This window comes from Gallus gallus, chromosome 2 (genome assembly GCF_016699485.2).
Source record: "Gallus gallus isolate bGalGal1 chromosome 2, bGalGal1.mat.broiler.GRCg7b, whole genome shotgun sequence".
Classification (NCBI taxonomy): Eukaryota; Metazoa; Chordata; class Aves; order Galliformes; family Phasianidae; genus Gallus; species Gallus gallus.
In genome coordinates, this window is record NC_052533.1 from 61,436,586 (window position 1) to 61,456,491 (window position 19,906).

Below are 19,906 nucleotides of genomic sequence, written 5' to 3' on the forward strand. Positions count from 1 at the left end.
TCCTGATAAACTAAGCGAGTAATGGGGACTCACCTATTTGAAAACCAGCTTGCCACAGCAAAACTGAGCAGCCCACACTTTAAGAGACCTTGAAGCAACAATTCAAGCAACCTGAGATCATACAGGGAACATGCAACACAGAAAGAAATTGAACCGAAGTCTCCCAAATCCACTGATAGTTTTTATCAGGACACTGCCCTGACCACTGCTGACAAGATATGACAAGATACAGTAAATAATTAAGCAGAATCTCATTACAACACAACGAAGCAGCGTGACAGGGCAAGACTCACACTGCTGAAGCAGAGATGAAACAACTATCAGTAAAACACCTCCTGCCTTTTCATGTGGATTCCTCAATAAAGCTCACACTATGTCAGCAAAATACACAGAAACGTTTTCTTGTCGTCTGACGCTCAACTTGATTTTGTTCTGAATTTTGAAGAAATCACAGTTCAAGCACATAGACATTCTTTGGAGAACTGCCCTCCGTGCTAAAAATGGCAATGGAATTGCACAAGGGGGAAAAAAAATTCCAAGAAATCTTTGACTCATCCATTGTTATTCATCAGGTTTTTGGAGCAGAGAATGGAATGCCGTCAAGCTAAAATTGACAGTGCTATTTTTTAAGCTCTAAGTGATGTCAATCCTTCACGGAGCCACAAGCGCTGAGAAAATTCTCTCTGCAAAATTCTAAGAATGACTCTTAAATTTTGTTAGTTTGGAGGGAGGGAAAAAAAAAACACAGAGCTAAAAGAAGCGCATGAAATTAAACTCCTACGTAGGTATGCTTTTGAGTACTGAGAGTATTAGGATTCGCAGTTTTGTGCTCTCTGTGACTCAGACTCGCTGCCACAGGTGTCGAGAGACCTGGGACCCAACTGGAGCTCTGCAGAAACCTGCTGCATTGTGTGATTCTATTTTTCACTTTCTTTTACCACGTAGCAAAAGCTTTGCCCCCAAGGACTCAGCACAGACTCTGTACCTATTTAGTTGATATATTTTACCCCAAGTAGCCTTCACCTAGCAAAAGCAGATTTTTCCGCTATCTAATTCTTACGGTTTTAGAACAACGCGGTGCCAACCAAATATAACAGCAGAAATGGCTTCAATAAAGTTCTGAGAATAACACATCTACTCCGGCATGCCAGCACACTATTTTTAATTGTAGCTCATTAAAGATGTAATAGGAGAAGAATTACATCCACTTCCACCACCGCTTTGTCAAGGCAGCGAGCTAATCACGCTGCTGTATCGTACAAAAAGGAATACTTCTGCATAGTGATTTAGGTAATCTAATTGAAAGGCAAAAAGAAGTGATTCACTCCTCGTTCTATCTGTTACTGCAACATGTTTTTTGCCTATCACGGGGCCCAAGCAGGCACACAGTGATTGGTTGCAAATGTTAGTAAAACGGAGACCTGGAAAATGAAAAAAGGCACGTCAGATGAAATGCTGAACAGGAAAAAGGAAAAAAGAAAAAAGAAAAGAAATCTGGACTGCAGGCGAGAAGCACTTTACAGAACAGCATGCAAATGCAGGCCTCTAAGGTAATTTAAACCAAATGCAGACTGCAGACTCTGAAACCGAAGTAGTTTGGTGAGTCAGCACAGTACGAGGACACAAAAACTACACACGAAAAGCGCAGTTCTTTTTGTACAAAGCATACTATTTCGTTCCAAATTAACCGGAAACAAATTAATTGTCTCCTTCGTGTTTAGCCTCCTTCTCCTCTTTTTGGACTCGACCTCTACCTTCCAGAAACAAGCTGCGTGCAGGCTGGCTAGCTGTGAACTCTGATGTCTAGGACTTTAATTTCCCTTTCACAAAAATTTCATCTCCAGACCATGACAACGTTAATAAACAATCGCTGGCACGAATGCCACTAGCTGTCTTCCAAGTTACGACTACTTTCCTCTGGAAATGAAAAAAATCCTTAAAACCAAAGCTGCGGAGAATCATTACAGGCTCCGACAATGGTAAATGTCTCCCAGATTCTGCCGGCCCACAGGCTTCAGCCACCTACAGCTCTGGTGCACACCAGGTCCTTAGCACCGACCGCGCAAAGGAAGGCCGGCCTCGTCTCTGCCTCAAATATTTTTAAAGCCATAACAATTTTTAAACTTACAAAGCAATTTTCATCTTCGTTTTCATCTCATTCTTGCCTCATACTTTCACAAGAACGTAATCCTGTGAAAGCCACAACAATTGCTTGTTCGCTGGAGACTGTCACTCTCTGAAGTGCTTTCTGAGATAGATTTGTATGGACAGACGTGCGTAGCAATGAATAATCCAAAAATATCCACAATAGATAATAAGCGGAGTCCAGAAAAAAAAATACCATGTACTGCAAACATGGCCCAAGTTGGAATGAATGCCTACAGTAGCAACAGGACAGGAAGAGCAAAATGTTATTGTACGTTACTGGCACGCGGCCCATAATTACAAAAAATACTGCAGCGTTCCCCAGTAAGAGCAGAAAATATTATCATTTCAAACAAAGCAGCTGCAGCACCCTGTCTGTTGCTGCAACCACGCTGTGGACACGTAGCAGAGGCAACAGAGGAGAGGGCGGCTGGCTGCTGAAGGACTCCCGGCCTGTGGGGTGGCACGTCTCCTCATGTCCACAGCTGCCCTGCACCGGAGCACGAGGAGCTCCTGGTCAGCAGCAATGGGCTCCCACATGGGCTCCAGCTGCCAAGTCCTGTGGCAGGAGAAAACGGTTCTAGCAGTCTCGCAAAACTTCCCGTTCCAGCTCTTCAGTGTTAACTGCTGTCTTACCTGGCTGTCTCCAACCCTCTACCAATGGTTTTTAACAAGAGGCTAGCAAGAGGCTCCCAATCATCAGACAACACACAGCAGTGCTGTTACAACCACTACAATTTGCCTCCCAAGACGGTGAGCAGCCGCTCCACTGTACGTTACCCAAGCAGAAGACAACATGCACACAAGTTTACTCAGTGCTCTTCCCCACCCTCCACCCATGGGCTGTCAGCACAAGGCACAGTCCCACCAGCTACAATCAAGTCACAGCTCAGCCCCTCTGCTGACAGGCATGTAAAGCATACGAATTAGCAGTCCTAGTTCATCCTTCATAAGAAGTAGCTCTATAAAGTTTCGTTTCTACACGGGTCAAGAAAAAAACTCAGCTAAGGAGCCAGACACTTTGTCCAGGTTTTACATATTTGCAGAACTAGAGAACAGAAATAGAAGTCTGAGCAGTGAGCTTAACAGAGAAGGAAACACAGTTCAATTGAAAGATACTTACTTCTAACTTGTGTTTCCTCTATAGACTGCAAACAGTTACAGAGTCCCCGGACAAAGCTGCAGAGCCTCAGCTTTGCTTCAGCTACAAACAGCACTACAGGTATTCAGAACCTCCTCACAGTCCCGCAATGCTAAAGCTAAGTTTGAGACATGCAACAGCAGCTGTTTGCCAGCCTCTTTTAGAGATACTCAAATCATCATCACAAGAACTATTTTCTTACTGCCGACCAGGAAGATGACGCCTTTAGGATGGAGCACATTAACTGCCACACCACAATGCTGTCCAGTTCACCCGTGCTTCTTGTCTTTCACACAGCCATTTTTCCCTGTCAAACATGGACATGACTGTAGCAGGAATATATGCAGTTGGTTGCAAGACTACATTTTTGTATCCTCATAAGCCATTCATTGGTTTATGGATTCAAAGTCCCACAGGGAGGGCTGCTAATCCACATAAAGTCTCTGGGTGCAGGATGTGACTCTCTGACGTACGTAGCAGATGTGTAAAATAACATCTAGCCAAACATCTCCCCAGTAACTGCGGCTAGAGACTGAGAAGTCCTAAAAATGTGTTCAAGGGCAACGAAGAAGGGGAAGGATAAGAACAGAGTCCTGTATCTAGAAAACGAAGAAAAGTGTAGGCTCTGTGAATTGCTTTTTTTATAGTGCAGGTGTTTTTTCACGTCCATAACTACGCTGTGGTATCACAAGTGAGGACTACTGGGGGCTGGGGAGCCCAGCCACTGAGGCCTGTTTTGCTCCACAGCAGACTGACCAATTAACTCTTTCTTGGTTTCTGGGAATCTCCAAGGTCCTACCTCTGAAGCCTCTACTGTGCTTCCAAAGACCTTCTTCCAAAAGGAAGGTCTAACTCCTCGAGAAGAAAACACTTCTGGGCAAAAAGGACGCGGCTGTGTAACACTGATCACCAATCACCACAGAGGCCCCGATCCACAGCCTGAGCTGGTGTGTGGAAAACACAGCTTTCATGCTTTCACATGCAGAGAAGAGTGGTGGGTGAGAAAAAAAGCCAAGTTCTTGTTCAGAAGTCTCAGTTTAAAACTTCTGGTTACTCCCGTTTTATGAAATCCAGTTTTATAAAATCAGTCTCTGCTAGGAGCTGCCTGAACTTTAGATCTGGATCCTGCCCTTTGCAAAGCTGCTGGTGGGCTTGGATCCAAGGCTTGAGTTCAAGCTCTTATCTACTCCACACTAAAATGACTAAAACCATACATCCTTTACAATAAATAGCCTCACGGTGAGGAAGCACAGTATTGGCACGGTTCATGTTTACATCACCCTTTCGAAAGCCAACGCACATGGAAATATAACAGTTTTTGTGAATTTTGCCTGACGTGGTTTACAGCCAGAGTAGTCAGTGGATGCATCGGCTTCACCCATTTCAGTGGGTCAGGCTCAGGAGCAACAATCCCAGGTGATGCTCACCAGCACTGAACACAACACAGGCACGGGCAGCAGCACAGACGTGGCCGTGCCCTGCTGAAAGGGGGCCCCGGCTGTGCCACGACACACTCAGCTCCCCGCGGTGAAGGTCTCCATTCTCTGTCCCCACCACCTCCTCTTCACAAAGGCTTACACACACTTACATAAACAAATGAACAATTCCATTATGTGCCTGGCAGCCCGTGCACTTTCTTTCTGCTGCACAATAGAGGCGCCCCATTGAAAAGATCCATATACAGGGAAAAAAAAATCTAAGCAAGTCTCCAGCAAGCACACATATTATCAAAGCCTCATTTCCATTTAACACAAGTTGCTTTGGGAACGAATGCAGCTGACTTGAGGGGAAAAACACAAACAAACAAACAAGCAACCTCTTTTTTCCATTAGCTGGGGGAAAAAAAAAAATCGAACCGGTGCCATCTTTGTTGAAGAGCTCCACTAAACTAATGGCTTAGGAGAGCTGAGGAGCATGGATGGGGGACAGTTTGAAACTGATCACTGCCATCTGAACATGGCACGCTGACAGCTGAAAGAAGAGCAGAGAAAGGCAAAACAAAACAGGCGTGTGTTTAATCCGGGCAAGCTCAGTCCCCCATTTTCACTCCCAGTGAAAAAAGAAAAGGCTGAAGGAAGTCGGTCCCACCGCCTGCTCAGCACCCACACAGCTCCCCGCCTCACACCACGGGACATGAGGATGGAGGCACTGCTTCTTCATGTGCTGGAAAAAAACAGTGCCATATCTTAAGACGCATCTCTCACCACCGAAGAACCTCCCTTTCTCTGATACTGCCAGAGAGCTCCTCCACTCCCGAATGCAATGAAATCTAAACAAGACTCAACAATTTTGTGACTGCAACCGAGAGCTGATCGAATGATTATAAAGGTCACGCAGATGCTACAAAGATACCTTCCCCTGAACTTCAACGTGAGCTTCCTCAGAGACCAGCAGCGAAAAGGCTGCCGTGAAAGGAAAATCATGCATGTTATCCTTGTCTGATGTCAGTGAAAAAAAGATAGGAATAAAAGCATTGTGAGTCGCACTCCGCAGAGCTCAGAAGGAATGCTTGCCAATAGAAAATGGGGGCTGGGAGGAAACAAGGTGGGCTCAGAGATATCACACAGGGCTCACTGGGGTTCTCTCCCTTTCTCACCAGCCTGGTCTGGCCACAGTTGCTGTCCTACGCCTGAAGTAGGGTGAGCCCCATAGAGCAAAGTCTTTTACTGCCTGAGCTGTGGGGATGGGGGAAGAGAGGGCAAAAGGAAGGGGCAGTTGTAAGAACCAGAGCTCCTGTATGTCACGTGGCAGCGGTCTTAAACGAATTTGCATTAATGCCTCACTTCACAACTACAAAAATCGCCTCAGACTCCTACTGGAAGAGTCTTGTATCCCCTTTTGGGTTCACAGTCCCTAATGCAAGAACTGCACGTAAAAAGAACTTGTCCACACTGATTTGCAAGTTTCTAACTTTCTGGATAAGTCTGTACAACTGCCTACAGGACTGGTGCAATTTCCCAAGGAATGGCTCTAGTCCACCAACCAGAAAGGAAATATTTAGCTCCCTGCAGCGAGTCTGTTGATTTCAAAAGAAACTTAATAGCTCTATTCCTACAAAGCAAATACAGAGCAATCACCAGGGGCCAGCTATGCTCTCCTTTCTTCTGAAACCTGGTAAGCAACAAATGTCTGCAAATGCCACCAGGCAAAGGGTTTTGATATTCTGTACGGTTGTGAGGTTATATGCCCTGCTCCTACCATGTTATGTTGGTTCTTTTCATTCTGCAGGTTTCTTACAGTAATTTTGTCTCCTTCAGCACACTTGTGGGTCAGAAAGGAACACATAATTTTTTATCTTTATTTTTTTTTAAGGTAGAGGCAGCTTTCTCAGTTTTCATTTAGGCAGCATTTCAGGGCCTAGTTTTACAACTGTAACATTTCCTCTGTACTAGACAAAATAAAAAGACTCAGAGGTCATTCTTTTCCAATGAGAGAAATGAAAACAAAAAGAGAGGGACTAGAGGGAAAAGGTGGGCTCTTCATCGCAGTTCACAATTAATTGTCTTCATTAAAAGTATTTAATAGCTCAAGACAACGCAATTCAGCTTCAGTCAGGGAACTCCTAGTTCTGCTGCTAGTCGAACATCCAAGTGCAAATTGCAACTCCAGTTATGAAAGGGGACATTATTTTCTTCATACTTTTAACTCTACTTGTTCAAAGACACACTGATGAAGCAATTAAGGGAGACATATTTATTACAGCTGGTCGAGTACTAACAGGCTCTGTCAAGAAGTCTGGTAAGCACCAACGAGGTGCTTAAACCTAAAAATGAGAACTATGTGTTTAAAACAAAAGTATCACATAAGAATGCTGTAAAGTCCAATTACTCATGACATTATCAGCAACAGTAACAGAACTGTATATGCATTTTTCTGGCAGAGCATTGTATTTTCTTCAATAGCCTTCTTCTGCAGAGTTCCCATGTCACACAGATTCCAAACGTGGAAATACTCAGGCGCACGCCTAACTTTCAGGGAGAATAGCCTCATTGATTTAAACAAGGTTCAACCCTTACAAATGTTAGAATGATTGCCTGTTTGCAGGATTGGACCTCGCGGGGCCCATTTTCAAAAACATAAGCGCATTACATATTTTTGCTGTTGTTCTTTCCCTCTCTCAGCTATTTTTATTGCCATGGATGCGGATATCACGACAGTCAGAGGCAGAAAGGCTTAAGTTAATCACAAACTAACTGTAACTTATGAGAAGACCCTCCAGTCACTCACCTCAAACCGTTTGAGTGTTTTGAGATGTTACTGCGCGAGTCTCCTTTCTTCTCTCCCCTCTCTCACATGAGATGCTGCAGCGGTTTTTTTTTTTCTGATGCTTTGCATTAAAACTCTTTCCTGGGCTCCAGGATCTTAAACGAAAACAAACCAAGAAACACTCAGAATGAGCATGTCATTTCAAGCGATTGGTGGGTGGCTCAGGGGAAATCCCTGACCTTTCTCCGACGTGCATTTCATTACCTTCAGCGAGCGTGCTAACTCCCCACAGCAGAAGCACTCTTCTGTGGGCTGCACTTACAACAACAAAACAAACCGGCAACTATTTTAGACCGCTGAAAAAGATGCCGTTTTTAAGATCTCTATGGCAGTACGCTACTAAGTGTTTAAAGTAGGATCTGGGATGCAAGCAGGCTCCGCAAAATAACGAAGGAGAAAAGGGACGAAAGCCCAGAGATGCAAATCATGAAAAAAAAAAAAGAACTATTATGTAAGCATCAAACTGTTAGAGGGGAGAGCAACGACTGGCTTTATTATCACTGCAGTGCTACTACTGATGTTATTACTAGCAGTAACATGCGTAGCTCCCGAACTGGAGACGTTTTTGGAACAGCCAGGGGACGCAGCGACGCGCCGGGGAACCTGCACAGCGCCTGCACTACACAACCCAGCCCGAGCAGAGGAGAGGAAGGAAGGGAGGAGGAGGAGCGACAAAGCACTGAGTAAGAGAAACTGGCAGGTCTCTAACACAATCAATTCTGACGTTCTCCGCCATCGCCAAAAAAGGTCTGAATGGGTCTGACCGCGACCTACGCGCTGCTGAGCTACGCAGAGCGCTTCCTCGTCCCCTCCCGCACACCCACTCCTCTCCTTGGCCCTACCTGCGGTGCCGCAGCCAGCAGCTGAGAGCCGGAGGCACAGAGCCCCCCTTCCCTCGGACGGCACGCTCCTGCATTTGTACAGCCCCGCTGGAGCGCAGGCATCCCGGTTATTCCCTCCGCACCATTTTTAGCACCAACAACTCTATTCCTCTGCATTCATTCTTGAGCTGATGAAAGCCTGAACGGCGAGCTGTTCCCGTGGCTACACCTGTGACTGAGCCCACCGAAACCAACAGACCTTCACAGTGTGACAAAGAAGAGAGTTTGACCTTGTGTGCAGTTGAGCCAAACTGCTTCAGGTTTTCTTCCCTCGGCTGTGACAGACAGACAGCTCTGAACCATTTTTTCCATTGCTTTTAATTAAGAAATGGAGACGTTATTCACAGCCTTCTGTAGCCGTACATACTTCAGAAAGCACCACTTTCCCAAAAGTGGTCAGAAACTCTTAAAAGTAAAGCTTTCCGCGTCACACTTTACCTCCCCCCCCTCCCCCACCTTAGCAAAAACCCAAAACTCAGCCCAAAGACCAACACACAAACCAGGGCCAAGGTGGGCTTCCCTCAACCTGCCCAGGGGCTGCACCTGTTCCACCACTCCCGCAAGCTGCTTACAGCACCAACAAATCCCCAAATGCTCCGTTTAAATTACCCTGCTCCTCTGTGCTCCTCCGTGCTTAGGCTGCTTCCCTTGGGGAGACTTGCTTTCACTCCCAGCAGCCAAGCCTACAGATTTGCAGGGAGGGGACAGAGCCCTCCAAAGTTGTGACACAGATCCAGAGAAGGCTGCGAGTTCAAAGTGAAATGAGGACAACCTGCCCATGACTCATGCCACCCAGAAACCATTCTTAATTTAAGAAAGGGTGTTAAAAGGATTCTTTTACGGCATGCCTCCCCTCTGAACCAATGAGCTCCTGCCTCTCCGTCTTTCCCCAGCTCAATAACAAGGTAGCCAGGGACTCTATTTTAGGACCGAAAACACTGTAAAATCCTCCTGGCCTCCTGTCTGCACTAACAGTTATAATGTTCTGTTAAAGAGACAGACTGTTTTTTGAGGGGCAGATTCCCAGCTATCCTCCAGGCTTTTCACATGACCTAGGGGCAAATGATATGTGACACTTCCTGAAGGGCTGGAATAGCTGTAAATGACACCTGAGCTTCTACGGTGCCTTTTAGGTACGAGAGCTTGGCTCCTCATCATAGAATCATAGAACCACCAAGGCTGGAAAAGATGCACGTGGTCACTTAACCCCGATTTTCCTGTGCCTCAGTTTCCCCCATCTCTACAACAAAGATAACAGCATCTCAGAGGGCTGTAAGAAACACAACACCTACGTTGAATTAGTGGTGATGAGGTAACGTGGGCAAAGCTGCAGATACCTCCTAGCTCACGTGAAACTGAAACTTCACATCCCCCAGAAACAACCTGCTAAGCCAAACCGAGGTGCCAGACATCGCTCTGTCCCTGTCTGAAGCTGCTCTGCGGACAGCCCTTCCACCCATACAACTCCCTCCTCCTGGGTGCTCCCAGCAGGCGTGGGGCAGGCTGAATGGCTTCACTGTAGTCACACAGCAGCTTTACAGCTGCTCAGAAAAGGCCTATTGTGGCCCTGTATTTTACTATCTCGAGTAGCATACATTCATTTGCTGTACAGCTCCCGTTACCCATCTGATCTTTACAGAAAAAGAAGCACGAAACCAGGGTTTGCCAAATGAAAAGCGGTTTTACTGCGAGGGAGGGATTTTTTCTGGTTACGGTATTAAAAACAGCAGTAAAATCTTAATGCATAATGATTCAGTCGCACCACTGACAGTCAGACGTGATGGACTTTGCAAAAACCTATGCGAGCAGATTTGACAGCCTAATTCTAACTGTCTTGATTTTTCTATACTGTGCCCAGGCTTGAGTCAGGGAAAAAGGACAGTTCTGTACTGGGTACGCTCCTCCAGCATCCAACTACTCCACTCTCCCCCTTCTGGAGAAATGGATGCAGCTTCGAGCAACTCTGCAACTAATGAGGTGGTGCAGAGTTCCTCCAGCCCCCCAGCACAGCCAAGGGCAGACTTACTGTGAAGCATAAATCCTTTTCCTCCAGCCATACACACTGTGTTGACCCTGCCAGCTGTAAAGAAGCTGAATTCAGTCAGGGTTCCATCACAACAGCATCTCATCAAGCCTACAGCATGCCGTACTCCCAACCCCCAGAAACTAAACGATGATCAAGCAGCTCACCTCTCCCCCTAATGCATTACTTTCTTCAAAAGTTCTGACATCAGACAAAAATCACAAGGCCTCCTTCTTTGCCTTCAGAGCTGTAGAAATGCAGTGAGTGCTATGCTGCTCTGCTGTTGCAAGGCGGAAATATTTTGCCTTCTAATGCAAACTGAGACAGGTAATTCTCTTTGCTTTGGCAGCCAGGGACTTTAGAAAACCTTCCCAGAGCTGCAGGCTGATGAAATGCCACCTGTGGGACCTTTCTTTCCCTGCAGCAATTGTGTCTCTCTCAAAGAGCTGCATCAGTTGCATGCACTGAACTGATTATCCGTTCCAGTCAACTGGCACATTAATTATTTTAGCATGGCTTGACTATGATCAAAACTGATGAAAAATCATGGCAGTGGAAACAAAGAATCAAGTAAAGAAAGAAAATAAACCCGAGGACAAACTATAGAGAAAGACTCAGCTTATGCTTCCTGTGGATGGGGAGAAGATGGCCCTCCTGCCCACATTTTGGGATTTGGGGCAGGCTAAATCTTGTCTGATGGCTCGCTACAAAGGATGGAGAAATGGCAGCACCAGGCTCCTTGCATACTACTCATCTCAGCAATAGGAATACTTGTCCCCAAGTCTTGCGGAAAAGGGTGTGCAGCCCTCCCTTGCCTCTGCCAAGGAGTCTGTCTACAGCATGAAAACCATGAACTCCCCTCTTAGCAGCTCAGAGTGATTTTATTACCTGATTTTTGGAGCAAGGGCTACCAGCCCTCACTTACTGCGCCTGCGCCTCAATGCATCCTGCTTATCACTAAAAAGTGATGCGGAGAGATGCTCTCCCCCTAACCCAGAAGATTGTTAGGTCTTTCCAAGTCGTAATCACCTCAGCTTCCCAAGGCACAGACCACGGGCCCTCCTGGGCTCCCTTGTATATGCTTCATTATCCCAAAATCAGAGCACAGCACCAATGTCTCAAGAGTGATGTACTGTGCCACGCATCTGAGGCTCATCCTGCTGCATGTGGACTTGACGTACAGCCACCCACATTCATCTGGATGCAAACCTCCCGTGCTCCTTTCTATTGAAAGCCAAGAGTGCCAGCACACAAACACCTGAATGCCATGTGTTCACATCCTCACAGTCTGTCACAGGTAACATCTTTTGTAGAACTTGTGCTCTGCCCCTGAAAAGCAGTAAATTACTAACTCTGCTAAATGCTGTGTATGGCCTTGAAAGAGGTCTTAAGAAAATCAAGTGTGACACGATGATTTGCAGTGTTCAGATACATTCCGAGCTCCTCAGATTCAAGGGCTCTTAGAAAAAAGAAGAAATTTTATGCTTTTTGGGACAGATGAGCCTGGTACTTTTCCTTTTATCTTCTGCCTTACTTGCTCAGGCTCACCCACCTTCTAGCTATACAACACTGAATTCTGAGATGTATTAATTTGATGGTACATACCAGAGATTGCGTAATCTATATTCCTTATATATTTAAGTATCTCCAGCACCACGGAGAAACAGGACACGTCAGGAGAAACCTCTGGCGACCTTTGTTGCAGGAAACTTTTCAGGTCTGACCACAAGCTTTTTTTAGAACAGAAATATAACTAAGCCACAACCAGCTTAGCACTACTGCAGTTAACAAACAGTGGTCTTACAATGAGATCGGCAAGACCATGGGAGCAGCCTGGCCAGCAAATAACGCCTTCCACACAGAGAACAAATGTTGTCCTCTGCCTGGGTCAAGAGAGTTGGTTGGCTACAAAACCAGGTTGGCTACTGCAGCCAAATCTACCCTTTTAAAGAAGGGGAGACAGGACACTGAAATAGATGAAGCTTTTGTACAAGCCTACTTGTCCAGACGTAATTTTTTTTCTTCTTAAAACATTGTGCTACTGCCTCTGTCATCTCTACTTCTACTTCCTTTTCCTCAGCACAAATCGTAACACAAGCACTTTGACAAATAACGGGTTTGGTAGTAGGCTCTTTGGGCTGCCAACTGTCAAATTCAGAAAGCAGGACTGTCACATCTGCCAGACTGGCTCTCACACCTACTGTCCAAGGTAACATCATACATTTCTCAAAGTCATGCTAGCAATAATGACATTACGTCTCACCATACCATATGTTCCTTCCCTGCCTCAGGACACACACCAAAAGGAGTCTACACATCACTTTATTAAAGGATGCCTAGCCAGCATCCTACAGCGGCTGATAACCTCAGTTCACTGCAGTATCTGAGCACCCTCTTTTGTTTAAGGATGTGAGCGCTGTCCCCAGTGGCACATGCTAATGTCAGCAAGTCATGCACAAATGTGAGTGCCCTGTTAGAGATGGGTCATGATTTGTTAAGCATCTAACATGCACTTGGCAGTTGTTAAGCTCCTAAAAGAAGATATGATCCCTCTTTTGGTAGAAGATTTCTTCTTTCTAACTTCTCAAAACAGCCTTCCTTCTCTGAGGCCTACTCGCATCAACCTTCCCCTTTCAGTACTAAATGCAAAGAAAAGGGAAGAACATCAAGAAAGAAAAAGTTTGAAATGTGTTTTATTAACTGGCACGGCTAAGAGATCAGACAGCTGAAATACACCTTTCTTTCCATCCCTTTACTTCATAGGGTCCCCGTGGGACGTGTCTCCATTTCTGCATTTGTTCTGATCAGGGCTATGGCTTTTGAAGTTGTGTTGTGGGGTGATCCTGGAGCACATGAACGGAATGCCTCCCAAGAGGAACTGAACTAGAAGCACCAAGTTGTCCTGGAGCACAACTAACGGGCATGGTGGGACCTTACTGCTCAGAAGGAAAAGAAACCCTGAAACGTGCCTGATGTAGTCCTCAGGATCCCAGCAACAAGTTTGGCACCACACAGATCCTCCCCAGCTGGCCTACATGACTTACTGATGCTGTTATAACCATAAAAACAAAGTATTTTGCTGTCATTCATCTTAATGCCACCATAAAAAATAAGAACATAATATTATATTCTAATTTAATATTACAACAGCCTAATGGTGACAGCAATCTTGAAGCAAACAATGGAGGGAGAAAAGAGAACAAAGTAGCTTCTGTTGCAACAACTAACAATTTCTGTCGCTTTAAAATTAATTCTATTACTCCTTAAAGTATTTCTCTTACCTTCTTGCAACTAAACAGTAAAGAACGGCTATAGAAAGGAAAATATAAACCAAACTGAATTTAAAAAAAAAAAACCAAACAAACACAAAACATTACCTTTCTCCCACAAAACTCCATGAAAACATAGCAAGTTTTAGGCAGTAGTTGCAAAAACAGCCAGTAGGAAATTTCAGGCAGTAACGGCTTTTTAGGATGATTGTGTTGACATCCCAGCTTAAGACAAATACGCTCTGACACATTTTTCTCAGGATGGGTCTTCTTTTTTTTTTTTCCTACATCACTAAAAATCTTGGACTTTCCCAAATCTTTCAGTGTCTCATAATTAATTTTAGTATTAAGATGCTCAAGCCACTTTTTTGCAGCACACGGAAGGCTAAGAATCCTGTGACATGATGCCTAACTTCCTCAGTTGCCTCTTCCAACTATTAGGAACTACCTGCTGAGCTCACAGAGGTTTGCAGGCCACTTGGAGGCTCACAGGCCGTTGTCCAGAAGCCACCCATCTACCCAATCCACGACACTTGTGAACGTAACCAAGAAAGGACAAAGCATCTTTTCCTCACAGCCTGTTTTTCCCCTTGCAAGCAAGAAGAGCACAGAACACAAATGTTTCACTGGAAGTGATGGAAACTGCCTTGCACTCCCAGTGCAGGAAACAAACTAAAGCTGGTTGCTCCATCTGCTCAACTTTTGTTAAGCATTTCTGGACTTGATAACAAATTCAAGACCAGGAATGACCCTGAGCACTCTTCTGAGGACCTGGCCAAGGCCAAGTGAAACCCTTTCCTTGTACCCCAATATTTCTCGAGAGCTTCCCCTCTCCCTCTCGTGCCTCACGCTGACCCTCCATGCATGAGACAGCTCTGAGCTCACTGCAAGCCGGAAGCCAAAATGAGGAGGAAGTCTGTGTAAAATCCACAATCTCACTTCACAACTACTGTCCGTTTTCATGAATGAAAAGGGCAAAGTCAGCAGGGGAAGCTGGGCCCTGTCACCACAGCTAACATGCTGTTTATCCCTTTTCTTAAAAGCAGTCGATTTGCATGTGTTTCCTCCAAAGATAATTGTTTCTATGAGCAAGACACATAGTTTCTAGTGAGACTGATTTTTAAGAGTGTAGCTTTGCACTTAACCTCTCATCTTGCAATTACATGAGCCACCTGAGAAGGTTTTGGACCTTTAATAACCGACCTCAGTGTTTAAATCTCATTCATTAGGGACACTGTGGGTGGAACAAGAGTGGTTCCAACACCAGTTCTCCCACCCAGCCCTTGTCATGTCAGTCTGTCTGCCACCTCTGGCTTCAATTGCTACCTGTAGGACATGGGAAATGAGAGAGAGAGCTGTTGGCTTAGAGGAAAGCTGGAAACCTAAAAATACTACATTTATTAAGCAAGTACAGGAAACACAAAAGGAGATAGGACCCTTAAAAGACCAGCTAGTCCCGTAAGTGGTGGAGGTCAGGACAGCTGGTCTATGAGGTTTTGCCTCTGGCACGGTAAGGGGCATGCTCTGAGCAAAGCTGGCCCGGCCCTGGGAGCCCCACAACTGCTCACACCCTGGTGCCCTCTCCCATCTGCAACAGCACAGACAAGCCTTTCCTTCAGAAAGGTCACCAGCTTGTCGCCACCCTACATCCGACCGCCTGCTTCATAAAACTGCTAGGAATTTAAGGTCTTTGTGATCTCAACCTTTCTGTTAAATTTAGCTGAAACCGGCCAGCGGATTCCAATGCTATTACAGGAGACTAAGAGAAAGATAGCAAGCTCCGGAAAGAAAACAAGCTAAAATATCGGTCCTGGCCCTTGAAAAATGATGTTGGACTGGCAAGAAAGGTAAACAACCAGATCTGATGTGAAAATTCAGAGCTGCAGTGCTAATTCTGCAAGATTAATTAGTACCAAATCCAAGCAGAGCCTTGCCCAGGGAGATTTATTTTACTTGTGCTGCTGTGAAACACAGCTTTACTTTTACTCACTATGAATTGCATTCTGCTTATGAATAATATTAGTTATGTTTTCTGGGGAATTAAATTGTAATCTTTCCTCTGTTCCATTTAACACATTCGGTTTACTAATGCAACTTGGTTGTGATACTACTCAATTGCAACTACAGAAAGTGGGACAACATTTTGTTCCTATGCAAGACAGGAAAAGTGTATCTGTAGATTTAGGTACAGATAGTAGAGTCAGATCTGCTTCAGATGACACAGGACAAGTAGGTGTCTGGGGTTTTTAGAGGGAGGTGAGGAAGAGAAAGGGTTTTTCCCCCTGGAGGACCGAAACAACGTACTTTTTCTTTAATGTGATTCATGATATAAGACAGATAATGACAACATCAGTTACAAAGCTCAGTCTGTGGAAAATTCAGAATGCTGCATATTGCTATGCACTTAGCGAGCACAGTTTGTAAACAGAGACAAAAAGAACAAACTTCCAACTTATTTTGGATACTGTACCTCTACACGCAGTGATAGTATGTAGTGATATGGGCCGATGTGCAGTCTGCTCTCTTCAGGATTTATTCAGGCTGAGGACAAAACTGCTTCCAACCCGCGGACTTCTGTCATCCCGAAGCTAGCACTCACTCAACACAGTTTCATTTTTCAGCACCAACCAGTGCACATTTTAACAGCATACTCTCCTCTCCACGATCCTCGATCTCACACCCAGCGTTTCATTTCGGTGCCCACCACCAGTGACTGCAGCACCACGTAACCCTCCCGCGGCCAACGTCCTGCACAAAATGAAAGTAACCCAGCAGCCAGCCTCTGCAGAATCACCGAGGTTTGCAAGGAAACCAACTGCACAGCCTTCCTTCAGAGGGATGGGAAAGACAACATCCAGCTTTCAGCAACTGGAATGCAACTAAATAAAGCTAACGATCACTTTATAATCACTTTAAAAGAAGCACAGCAGTTTCTAGAAAGTTACAAACCCCCAAAATCGTGCTGGTCTCCAGATTCATGTTTGATGCTAAAATGCACATGCTTCAACAACCAGGTATACATTTAAAAGTAAAATATACTTCAGATTAACCAACATACGTCTTTAAGCACAAACTAAGAGATTTAAATATCAGCCAGGACCATTAAATGCCTTTAGGCTTAAGCTAATCCAATATGATACAGAACATACAATTTCAGCTTAGAATCCCTTCAGAAGCAGGAATCACCCTTCTTGTGCATAGAAGGGAACATCATTCAGCCCAAAAACGTGCAGAGAGACATCCAAATCCTGTAAAAAGATTTCATCCACCCATGAACTTACTGCTTTCCTGGGCCTTTTTGCAACTGTTACCGGGGTATTTTCATTATCATGAGAAACAAACTGATTTTCAGTAGAACACTGTGAGAGAGTGATCTGTTCTCCTTTCTCCCACATGGCCAAATCCCCACGAGCTCAAGTATTGGCACATTTGTAGTACAGAAAAAAGCTAAATGGAAACCAAAAATCCTTCACTGCCGTTTGAGTATTTTTTTTCAGAAGTGCTTTCCTCAAAGCCTCCTCAAGTTAGTATTTGATATTTAAAATCTTTGTCTTTGAAAAATAATGGCAGCTGATCTGCAAGCAAAAACATGGGCTACTGTGATTTTTTTCCAACGCTGAGGGTTACTGGCATCTATGAACAAATGGACATGGACTCCCTCCACTTTCTATCCCATCAGCATCACAAGCCACCCGCTGGAAGTGGTAAAAGACTAGTAATTTGGGGGTTTTCCTGCATCATAAAGTTTCGCTGGAAACTCTCCAGAATAAGCCGACGAGGCTCTTTCAAACCCCAAACGTACCCATTTATGTGCTTAACGTTCAGGACTTCAAGAAGTGAGCGGGGCTGCTCCCATTTGTAAGCTAAACATCGGCACAGCCAGCAGCGTAACCCAAGCTGGGCAGCGGTAACACAGCTAACTGCCCGGGGAGCTGAGCCGTCCTCCCTGCTTCTCCAGCTGTCCTTCCCTCTGTGCTGCAGGGAGCGAGGCAAACAACAAACGGGCCTTCTACTGTCAGTGCTCACCGCCTGTTAGTCACGTTAGTCTGAAAGGCAAACTGACACGTCTATTCATTTTGCATGTTTCCAGTATTTATGATATCGTTTCTCTAGGACTGTGAAGTAGCTGCCAATTATTACTAGAATTTGGCACGCAGAAGCTCATGTATATGAAAAAAAACATGATCAAACAATATGCAGCTCATTAAAGGAAGTTTGTAACTCCGTTTCCTGCCTTAATACCTTGTTTTTATCTCCTGGAAGTATTTACCACACCACCTGATTAGGCTGAGCTGCTTATGTATTTTGAAAATACAAATTATGCCATCAGTCGTCTGCTGCATGACAGTAAACTTGCAATTACACAACTTCGGGAGCTCCCGCAGCACACCGAGCACAACCCAGCCCCAAGCGCCAGCACGGAACAACCAGCTTACCCAACTGCTACCCACCCACAAAGAAAACTGGGGTGTAAAACAGTTGAAGCTTGTGCCCGGGGTGAATGGAGCTGCGTCTCTCTGGGTTACCTCTGCAGGCACACAAAGAGGGCAGCGCTTGCAGAGTGGCTGGCAAGTCTAACAGTGCTACCTTAAGACTGATCTTCCACAGTCGGGCACAATGTCCGTAAGGTATGGAGCCCTAATCCTATCTTAAAACCTCCTCCCATTCTCTTTCTCTCCTCCAGCTTGCCTTTAACACGGCGCTCCTCACAGAGACAAATGCAGACAATTCAGCCCTCCCTCTCTGCGCAGAAACGCACACCCAGGGTCACTCCCGGCCTCCAGGGGCAGCTCCGGGACTGTGACAGCTCACCACAATTAAAACACCACCAGCAGGAGACACGGCGAGCTTAAGGACCTTGAGAAACCAACCCTTAACGTGTACGTTCATCCTCATCTCTATCAGCCAATTCAAAAGCCCCTCCCTGCGCAACACTGACAGCAATACTCGTAGCTGGCGCAAAAGAAATGCATGTGTAAGTGTAAAACTGCGGGGCTTAGGAAGGCTTTCCAGTCTCCTATATCTGTCACAACACAATGAAATAATTCCCTCAATGGTTAACATCCGGCTTGCTCTCTGCAGTTGTGACACGCTATCTCGATTCACATGCTACTGGATTCCCAGGGCTGCGACCCATTCAGAAAGCCAGCGCAAATGCCACGGCCAATTTAAGATCTAAAGGAGGCTTTAAAGCAGCAGCTTACACCTGCGGAAGCCCAGTGCCAGCCTCCGTCAGAGGGGAGAGCACCACCTGGGTGAGCCTTCCTGCCCTCAGGAGCCCCCGCCGCCCGGTGCCAGCGCCACAGCAGAGGCAGCCGCAGAGCCCCGCTCTTCTGCTTCTCCTCGTGATGTGGGAGGGAGCGGCGATTGGTCCCGCGCAGATCTGCATGGCACCAGTGATCTATTTATACAGCTCCAGCGGGCTGAAACTCTGCCTAGAAACTGCAGCCGTCTCTCCAGCTCTCGCGCTGAAGAGGGCTGGATGCCTCTCGTTCTGATTCCCGTGGTACTCCCCGTAAGATGACAATGACTTCAATTCTGCATGCGGGAGAGCTGCCTTTCTGTACGCCAGCTACAGGATGCTCGCACCCGGAGGATCATCAACTTCGTTGCTGGGTTTTAGATTCCACATCTGTGATTTACAACACGGCCACCAAAACGAGGCAGAGGACAACACTCTCCATTAGGCTCAGTTAGTCAGTAGGCACTGAGAGTTTCTCTTTCTTTTTTATTTATTTATTTTTTTTTTTTTGCTTAAACATATGAAATAATAAAACAACAAAAAAAAACCTGATTTAGAGTCATTCTATATCTAACTGTCATTTGTGAGACTTTCTTGTATTATTACTCAGAGCTTCTGGTGACAACATAACCCACAAGACTGAAACTTGAGTGGTTTATGCATGTCACCAGAGCCTCAGATAAAAATGCTGCCATTGAAAGTGGGAGTACTTAATTTTTTATAATACTTTTGTACTAGTATAAAGCATTCATTTAATTCACATTGGTGACTTCTTCTCTTAAGGTATTTGTATCTGTTTGATCTTTTACAAATATCTAGTTCTTTTCTTCAGATCCAGCTGAGCACTTTGAAGACATTTTGCTACGACTTTTTAATTAAAAAACTTCTACAAATCCTCAGGGTTTGAGGCTTTTCTCCTTCTTTCTTCCAAGCCAGGTC

At 45.3% G+C, this 19,906-nt stretch overlaps 1 protein-coding gene across 9 annotated transcripts in view; it reads right to left on the minus strand.

Moving 5' to 3' along the window:
* The window catches only part of LOC121106455 (ataxin 1), a 206,756-nt gene that overhangs the window by 141,940 nt on the left and 44,910 nt on the right, over positions 1 to 19,906 (minus strand). For 6 of the 9 annotated variants that reach the window (XM_015275961.4, XM_015275965.4, XM_046933599.1 and 3 more), the window contains exon 3: positions 7,514 to 7,647. The exons of 1 other annotated variant lie outside the window; for it this stretch is intronic. The gene's annotated coding sequence lies outside the window, so the exon portion shown is untranslated. Of the gene's footprint in view, positions 1 to 7,513; positions 7,648 to 16,195; positions 16,485 to 19,906 lie in introns of those variants that run through there. 2 more of the 9 variants (XM_046933601.1, XM_040689722.2) reach the window with 2 other exon arrangements.